Here is an 8,104-nt window from a genome sequence, read left to right as displayed (position 1 = left end):
TTCCCTATATAACACTCACTCTGATCCCTTTCAAACTGTCGAGTATTGTATAGCGTTTATCACTCTCATAGCGATAGCTACTCTACGGAGCCTGTCTAGTTTTTCCATAGCCTTATCTTAGTCTTGCCTTGTCTGTTTTCTCGTGTCCTGATCTTTGCCTGTGTATCTCGGATTCCCCCTCTCGTCTTGCCCTATTCGGATACTGTTTGCCCCTGCCTGGACCTTTGCCTTGTACCTGGATTTATCCCTCTAGTCTCGCCCTGTTGATTCTGTTCGCCGATCGTAGACCCACGCTAGCCCTAGCAATATTCTTGTGTCTTGCCCTCTATATACCTGTTGCCATTGTCTGACTCTTGCCTGTTTCTGACCATGTCGGTTAATAAAGCTTCGCACTTGGATCTGCACATCTCACGTCTCAGTCACTCCGTGACACCTACACCTTACCTAAACTTAACAACTACCTTACTAACTATTAAAGCAAATTAGGAGTTTGTTCAGGGAAATCTCTTAGTTAATAATGAATATGTGTTCCCTATTCAAAAGTGTTACTGGATGCGCTATTCTATTCAATATATATTTGTATAAGATCTGCCGCTGGTGTGACTGGCCCTGTAATGCTTGCAGTTATATTTTCTCTTGTTTCCATTTACAGACAGTGATTGATATTTATTCCAGATATGCTGTGAATTACCTCCAGCAGGGACAGATGTCTTCATATTGCCCTCAGCCTGAGCTGTGAGAGAGAACGAGAGAATTAATCACTGGGAAACATTTATTACACATTAATCACATCAGCAAAGCAAAGCGGAAAAGAGGTTTAAGTCAAACCATCACACTTGTAAATATTTACTCACATCACAGTCACAGTCAATTAAATGTTACCTTGCTTGTGTTCATTCTCCAACTGTTCAGCCAGATCATTCTGCTTCATCTTTCTCAGGATGTCCACCATGATCTTCACAGCTTCTTCTGGTCCAAAACATGCCACCATCTTTTCCACTGTGTCGAATATATCTGCCTTTTCCATTTCAGTGATATACACTTATGATATGCATTCATTAAGCGCCAATGAAACTCCTTCAGTTCAGCTTCTAACAGTTCCTTCAGTGAGTCCACAAGCAGCTCTTTAACAGACACCATCGTCCTTCACCGACTCACAGCTGCAGGACAAGAAGAAAAAGATCTGAATTACTTTCACTCTCATCATGTGGACTTAAGTGTTTAAATGTTATTTGGATTATGAAGCTGTGAATGGAGATTCTGATATGAATCATCAGAAAGTTGTTTAAGCAAATCTGCAATAATTGCTTTGAGTTTTGTTAGCAAAAAACAAACAAACTGCTGTACACAATGTCTCAATGCTGTCTGATACTGTACGTGTAGAATCAATACACTTTAAAATCTATATATCTCAGTATCACATGAAGTAGTACAGTAACATTTACTAAACATGAAATGAATAATGATGTAGATGTGTCTTGAGCAGAAGTTCTGAAACTCTTTTCAATTCTGCATTTATATAGGACTCTGGAGGGCAAAGTTTTCTTTAGAACTTAAACCAGTTAAACCAGAACAATTTAAGAAAACTAATGAAGTCAGTTTTTCAGACTTGAGATGAGAGTAAATCCATGTGGAGAATCACTGTCTGCCATCAACAGACCCACACACAACATATCTGAAATACCATTGAGTAAAATAATTGACAAATTACAGATAAAAAAAGCAGAGGCAAACAGTAGTGAAGTATTTTTACTTTACTCAAGTAAATTTAAAAAGTATCTGTAGTTTATTGTGGCAAAAGTCATAGTTAATAGTTAATGTGAGAATTGGTCCCCAAACTAAAGTGTGACCATTATTTATTTCCTTTATTACAAGTCAAACTAGCCTTAAAGTTTAATCAGGATCCAAAGAAAGATATCACACATTTAGTATGGGCAGTTTTTCCCCCTTTTACTTAATAATAATAATAATAATAAATGATCATTTTAATCAGATTATTGTCAGAATTATTGACTTATCTGTGTGTTTTTGCCCCTGTGACCCAGTTTCTTCCTCATGTTGATTGTGTTAATTTGATTCCAGGTGTGTCTCGTTCCTCCCCAATTATCCTACCTTTAAAAGCCTTAGTCCTTTCAGTTCTTGTTTGTCAGGTCTACTTGTTGAATGTCCTCCTTGTTCTCGGTTTTCCTGTGGATTATTAAAGACTGTGTTATTCAAGTACTCCTCGTTTCCTCGTTCCTTGCTCCCTGAGTGAATTGTGACAATTATATAATATCAAAGATTTAAATCATAAACAGAATGGTCTGATTTAAGCTTTGTGAAATCATGCTATGTAAGACATTCCAGCACAAAACAAAAGCAGCAGACAGACTGAATGAAGATGCAAATTCACTCTCAGCTTGTAGGTGGCGCTCATGGAACAGCAGGAATACAGCATTTCCTTGGTTACCGCTGTAAACAAAGCAGCGCTGCGCTTATAAATACTACTTTACTAATACTGCTTTGCCATTGCCATCAAAACTTTTCTGAATACAGTCAGTCCCCTTCGGTGATACATTCAATTTTATATTTTCTTCCTATATTTCGAGCATTGTGAACAGTGAGTTTGCTCTGTCTGCTACAGTATTTTCTCCTCTTTGCTGTCTGTCTTCAGCATCTCTGGTCTCTTTTAACATCCTGTTTACAGACTCAGGCATGATGTACAGTATATTTTTTTATACCTTACAGAAGAAGCACATGAACTTCACATTTTCACATATTTCACATGTGATTTTAACATGTGATTGCAAGAGCTTTTCCAGTAGGTCCCAAAAATAACATAAAAATAAGTACAAAAATACAGTACAAAGACTGGAGAAATGTAATGTATTTTTGTAATTATTTTCTGTTGTATTCGGGAGCTACTGGGACATTGATAAAGATCTACCAGTCGCCCCCATCCATCGTGATCGACAGGTTGGCAACCACTGCTATAGAAAAACATAACTTGAAAGACAACAAGCCATCGGCTTCAAACACAGTCCTGTTCAATAATTAAATAGATTGACAAGCTCTTTGGCTAACACATACGGCCTAATTGAGTTAAATGCAGATGAAAAGTCAATAAAAGCCAGCCATGCCCTTGTTGTGGGGTCTCCAAATGCTGAGCTACTAAGTGCACAAGTGTTGTGACGGCATCTTCAACACCCCTCCTTGCCCTATATGCAAGCTGAAATGGATCTTATCTTAACTGAAACTTATCTTCTGCATGCTTTAATATCTCCATTCTCACCATTTTTCATCACCAGAGAAAAAACATTATCAATGAAAAGATCTGAGAAATGAACAATGCCTTTATCACTCCATCTTTTAAAAGTGTGATCAATCATAGACGGCAAAAACAAGTGATTGTTGCAAATAGGGCTGAAAACAGAAAGTGATTCTAACTGAAAATGTTTTCGAAATTGACAGCACAATGGGATTTCTTGTATAGCTAGAAGGTTGGAGAGACAAAGGAGCAAAGACTAATGCTGGAAGGGAAGAAGAGGTACAAGTAGCAGCTTCTAGTGTACACCAGTTAGACTCTGGAGCATTACACCATAATGAAATCTTGGAAATATTAGCGGACCAGTAATAAAATAGAAAATTTGGCAGGGCTAAACCACCATCACATTTACGGAGCTGAAGAATAACTTTGTTTACTTTGGGAATCTTACATGCCCAAATCAAAAGAGGAAAGAAACCCAGTAAAAGAAAAATGAAAGGGTAGGGCACTTTTAGGTATTTTCCTAGCTGCGTCATTTAAGGGGAAACATTCACTTTTTGTAAAATTCAATCTGTAACCAGAAAAAGAGCCAAAGGTGTCAATCAGGTGCATAACCTCATCAGCACAGCCTACAGGATCCTGGAGATATAGCAACAAATCGTCTGCGTATAAAGAGACTCAAAATCACCCCACTGTAAAATCAAAAATACACTGAGTGAGCAAAAATTTGTGAGATAGTTTATGTATAAAAGCCTACATTAAAATCTGTCATATAAATTGGTCTTTTCATTAGAAATTAGCCTACTGATTGCCACCATTGATGGACAATTTTTTTTTTATAATATTAAAAATATCTGTATGACATTATATTCTGCAGTTCTTCCCTGCTGTACCAAATATCGATACTTTTCAAAGTATCATATCGAATTTAGAAATTCAAATATTGTAACAAAATTAATTTTGTAGGGTGCCACAAATTTGTTAAAATTTCCAAAGGGTGCCGCGACTAAAAAAAGGTTGGGAAACACTGGTCTAACATATGTGGGGCATGATCAGAAATAACGATGGCTGAGTAATCGAGGAAATTACAGAAGAAAGTAGGGCCTTGTTAAGAAAAAAGTAATCAATACGTGAGTAAACATGGTGTACACTAGAAAAGAAAGAGAATACCTTATCGGATGGATGGAAGAAGTGCCAGGGGTCCACACAGCCTATTTGATTCATCAGTGAAACTAAGGACCTGGACATAGCGGAAGACATAGATGATTTGGGCACAGATTTATCAAGATTATTATCAGTGACACAATTAAGGTCCTCACCAAAAATAAGATGGTGAGTGTCAAGATTTGGGATCTGTGAAAAATGCTTGGACATAAAAGTAGGATTATCCCAATTCGGAGCATAGACGTTTACTATTATAACTCCACTAACAATAACAAAGCGTCCCTCAGGATCAGAGATTATAGGAAACTCCATAGGAAACATTACTCTCTTATGTATCAAGATAGCTGTACCTCTTGACCTGCTATTAAAGCTTATAACTTATAACTGATTCAACAAGTGACCGATATCCTGTCTTACATTGAAACCCTTTAGCCTTCTCAAAAGAGATAATCGCTGTTGAGCCTTCTTATAGACACTATTCGCCTGCTGTGTAAAAGATACAGTAGATGCTTGTCAATCTCAGTGCCAAAATATGTAAAGAAACAGGCTCGTATGAAAAGATATAATAAAATATTTACAAAAATGTGAGGGGCGTACTCACTTCTGTGAGATACTGTATCTCCCTTTGCATTTAACTTTGAGCGTTGTAACTTCGCAGATGTTGTTTATGCTCAAAGAGCAACATTACACACTAACTAAAGTAAAAAATATGAAATCATAATCAGTGACCCCTTTAATACTGTTCCTCCTGAACCACTTAGGCTGGGGGGAACAATGGTTAAAATTTATGTTTAACTCGGTTCCTGAAAATTATAATCCCAATATAGCTCTCTATGCTGCACACTTTACGGAGGACAGCTTCCTCTCAACAGCGAAAAATTCTTCCTATCAGATTGTGCTTCCAGGATGATATTAATGTGGTTTGAGGCTTTAATAATGCCTACACCTACCCCAACCCTAATCCTAACCTTACAATGTTAAAAATACAGTGTTGGTAGCATAATCTGATAGGTAGCATTATTTGTTAGAACACAGGATTCACCCAAAAGCTTGTCCTGAAAGATGGAGCAGTTCCCACTTTAAAAAAAGTAGAAGCTGTTGTTTATGGGCCAGAAGCTGTTGTTTATGGGCCACAACCTGTAAGTATGTTTTATTCTTTGTTGATGTGTTTTCCATTAATAGTTTCTATCGTTAATTTTATGTTGTAGCAAGGATGTAAACAAAGGGCAATGCTGTTTGGCTCCGCTAGCCAGTTAGCTAAATGCTAATTCATACTTATCCATCAAATGCCTACAAAGTTCTTTTTAATCCCACCAGCAAACTTCAAATGTTGTTTATGTGATTAGTGTAAACTATTCTTTGATTAGAGCTTTTACCACATGCTTGTTTAGCTACATGCTCACTAAATATGGTTCTGTGTTTGATTTGGCCACTGTAGTAAAGCCATGGTTAGTCTTTGTAATGGGCTCGTAGTTCTGCCGACAGATATTTGGCAACACACGACAAAACTAATGGTGCTATACAGTCAGTAGCAATCACTGTAGATCCACAGTCTGTAATCAAATAATCCCTTCCAGGACTGTAGTATCATTTGTTAGAACGATTATATGAAAAGCATGGATATTTTGTGCATGTATGAAGCTTTGGGTCTGATTCGGGCTCAAATTGATAAGGTAATATTGACACCATTGTTTACAATCCCCCCGGAGCACATGCAACTCCCCGTTATGGTATGGGGCGTAACGTTTCTGTACAACGTGCACTTGGTGGTTAGCGAATCACAACACACTGGGCCAGCTAACCAATCTGAGGGAGGGGCTTCACAGAACCAGGAAGTCAACAGACCGTTTTAGGAGAACAGAAAAAGTGGTGTAGAATAAAGGTAAAATATGTGAAAAAAATTTTTTTTAAACGAAGCCTGAACACATGTTACAGTGCACCCCATAAACACAATCAAGCTTTTGAAAATAGCCGGTCGACCACCCCTTTAAATGAACGAAACCTCCCACAACACAACTCTTTAGTCTTACTAATATTTAACTCCAGTGAACTTTCTTGGGACCATAGAATCAACAAATTGCCTATATGAGCAATTCCATGCAAATGTCAACCTTACCGTGAAAAAATAATTTTTTTACCAAAAGAACAAAACCCTGTTTAAGTTGTGCATTTAGGTCTGTATTTTACTGCGCAGAGATTTAGCCTGTATTTGCTGTGCGGGTAAGAACAGGCGGACTGTAGGACAAATCACCAAAACTATTTTTAAATCTCATATAATGTTCATTGTCAATATTATCTTATTTAAATCTTTTGTGTGTTTCAAATAACTCTTGTTGCTATCTGTGCTGCATGCATAGCCTACAGAGAGCAAGATTTTGCGTGTTCGGTGCACATGCTGCTGGGTGCAACGTGCAAGAGATCTGCATCATTCATTCTTAATTTTTTTATTAAATATTTTAAAAATATTTTTCTTTATTACACATCTTGTTTGGATTATTGCATGTATTATTGCATGTTTAAAATAATTCACTTTGTTATGCAGATGCAAAACGTGAAACTGCAGTCTTATTTGCAGTATATCACTTTGTATTTGTACGATATTACAGGTGCATTTCAATAAATTAGAATGTCGTGGAAAAGTTCATTTATTTCAGTAATTCAACTCAAATTGTGAAACTCGTTTATTAAATAAATTCAATGCACACAGATTGAAGTAGTTTAAGTCTTTGGTTCTTTTAATTGTGATGATTTTGGCTCACATTTAACAAAAACCCACCTATTCACTATCTCAACAAATTAGAATACTTCATAAGACCAATAAAAAAACATTTTTAGTGAATTGTTGGCCTTCTGGAAAGTATGTTCATTTACTGTACATGTACTCAATACTTGGTAGGGGCTCTTTTTGCTTTAATTACTGCCTCAATTCGGCGTGGCGTGGAGGTGATCAGTTTGTGGCACTGCTGAGGTGGTATGGAAGCCCAGGTTTCTTTGACAGTGGCCTTCAGCTCATCTGCATTTTTTTGGTCTCTTGTTTCTCATTTTCCTCTTGACAGTACCCCATAGATTCTCTATGGGGTTCAGGTCTGGTGAGTTTGCTGGCCAGTCAAGCACACCAACACCATGGTCATTTAACCAACTTTTGGTGCTTTTGGCAGTGTGGGCAGGTGCCAAATCCTGCTGGAAAATGAAATCGGCATCTTCAAAAAGCTGGTCAGCAGAAGGAAGCATGAAGTGCTCCAAAATTTCTTGGTAAATGGGTGCAGTGACGTTGGTTTTCAAAAAACACAATGGACCAACACCAGCAGATGACATTGCACCCCAAATCATCACAGACTGTGGAAACTTAACACTGGACTTCAAGCAACTTGGGCTATGAGCTTCTCCACCCTTCCTCCAGACTCTAGGACCTTGGTTTCCAAATGAAATACAAAACTTGCTCTCATCTGAAAAGAGGACTTTGGACCACTGGGCAACAGTCCAGTTCTTCTTCTCCTTAGCCCAGGTAAGACGCCTCTGACTTTGTCTGTGGTTCAGGAGTGGCTTAACGAGAGGAATACGACAACTGTAGCCAAATTCCTTGACACGTCTGTGTGTGGTGGCTCTTGATGCCTTGACCCCAGCCTCAGTTCATTCCTTGTGAAGTTCACTCAAATTCTTATCGATTTTGCTTGACAATCCTCATAAGGCTGCGGT

General features: G+C 37.9%; 1 long non-coding RNA gene across 1 annotated transcript in view; it reads right to left on the bottom strand.

Annotated features, from left to right (window-relative positions):
- The window catches only part of LOC107724933 (uncharacterized), a 2,951-nt gene extending 1,949 nt beyond the window's left edge, over nucleotides 1-1,002 (bottom strand). The window contains exons 1-2 of the long non-coding RNA XR_001638061.1: nucleotides 883-1,002; nucleotides 692-733 (exon numbers count right to left, since the gene is read on the bottom strand). This is a non-coding gene — a long non-coding RNA (uncharacterized LOC107724933). The remainder of the gene's footprint in view (nucleotides 1-691; nucleotides 734-882) is intronic.
- Between the last annotated feature and the right edge of the window lie 7,102 nt (nucleotides 1,003-8,104).

This window comes from Sinocyclocheilus rhinocerous, unplaced genomic scaffold (assembly GCF_001515625.1).
Source record: "Sinocyclocheilus rhinocerous isolate Xijiao unplaced genomic scaffold, SAMN03320098_v1.1 scaffold5628, whole genome shotgun sequence".
NCBI classification, from domain to species: domain Eukaryota; kingdom Metazoa; phylum Chordata; class Actinopteri; order Cypriniformes; family Cyprinidae; genus Sinocyclocheilus; species Sinocyclocheilus rhinocerous.
The sequence above is the reverse complement of the archived record's forward strand: the minus strand, read 5'-3'. Positions and strand labels throughout refer to the sequence as shown.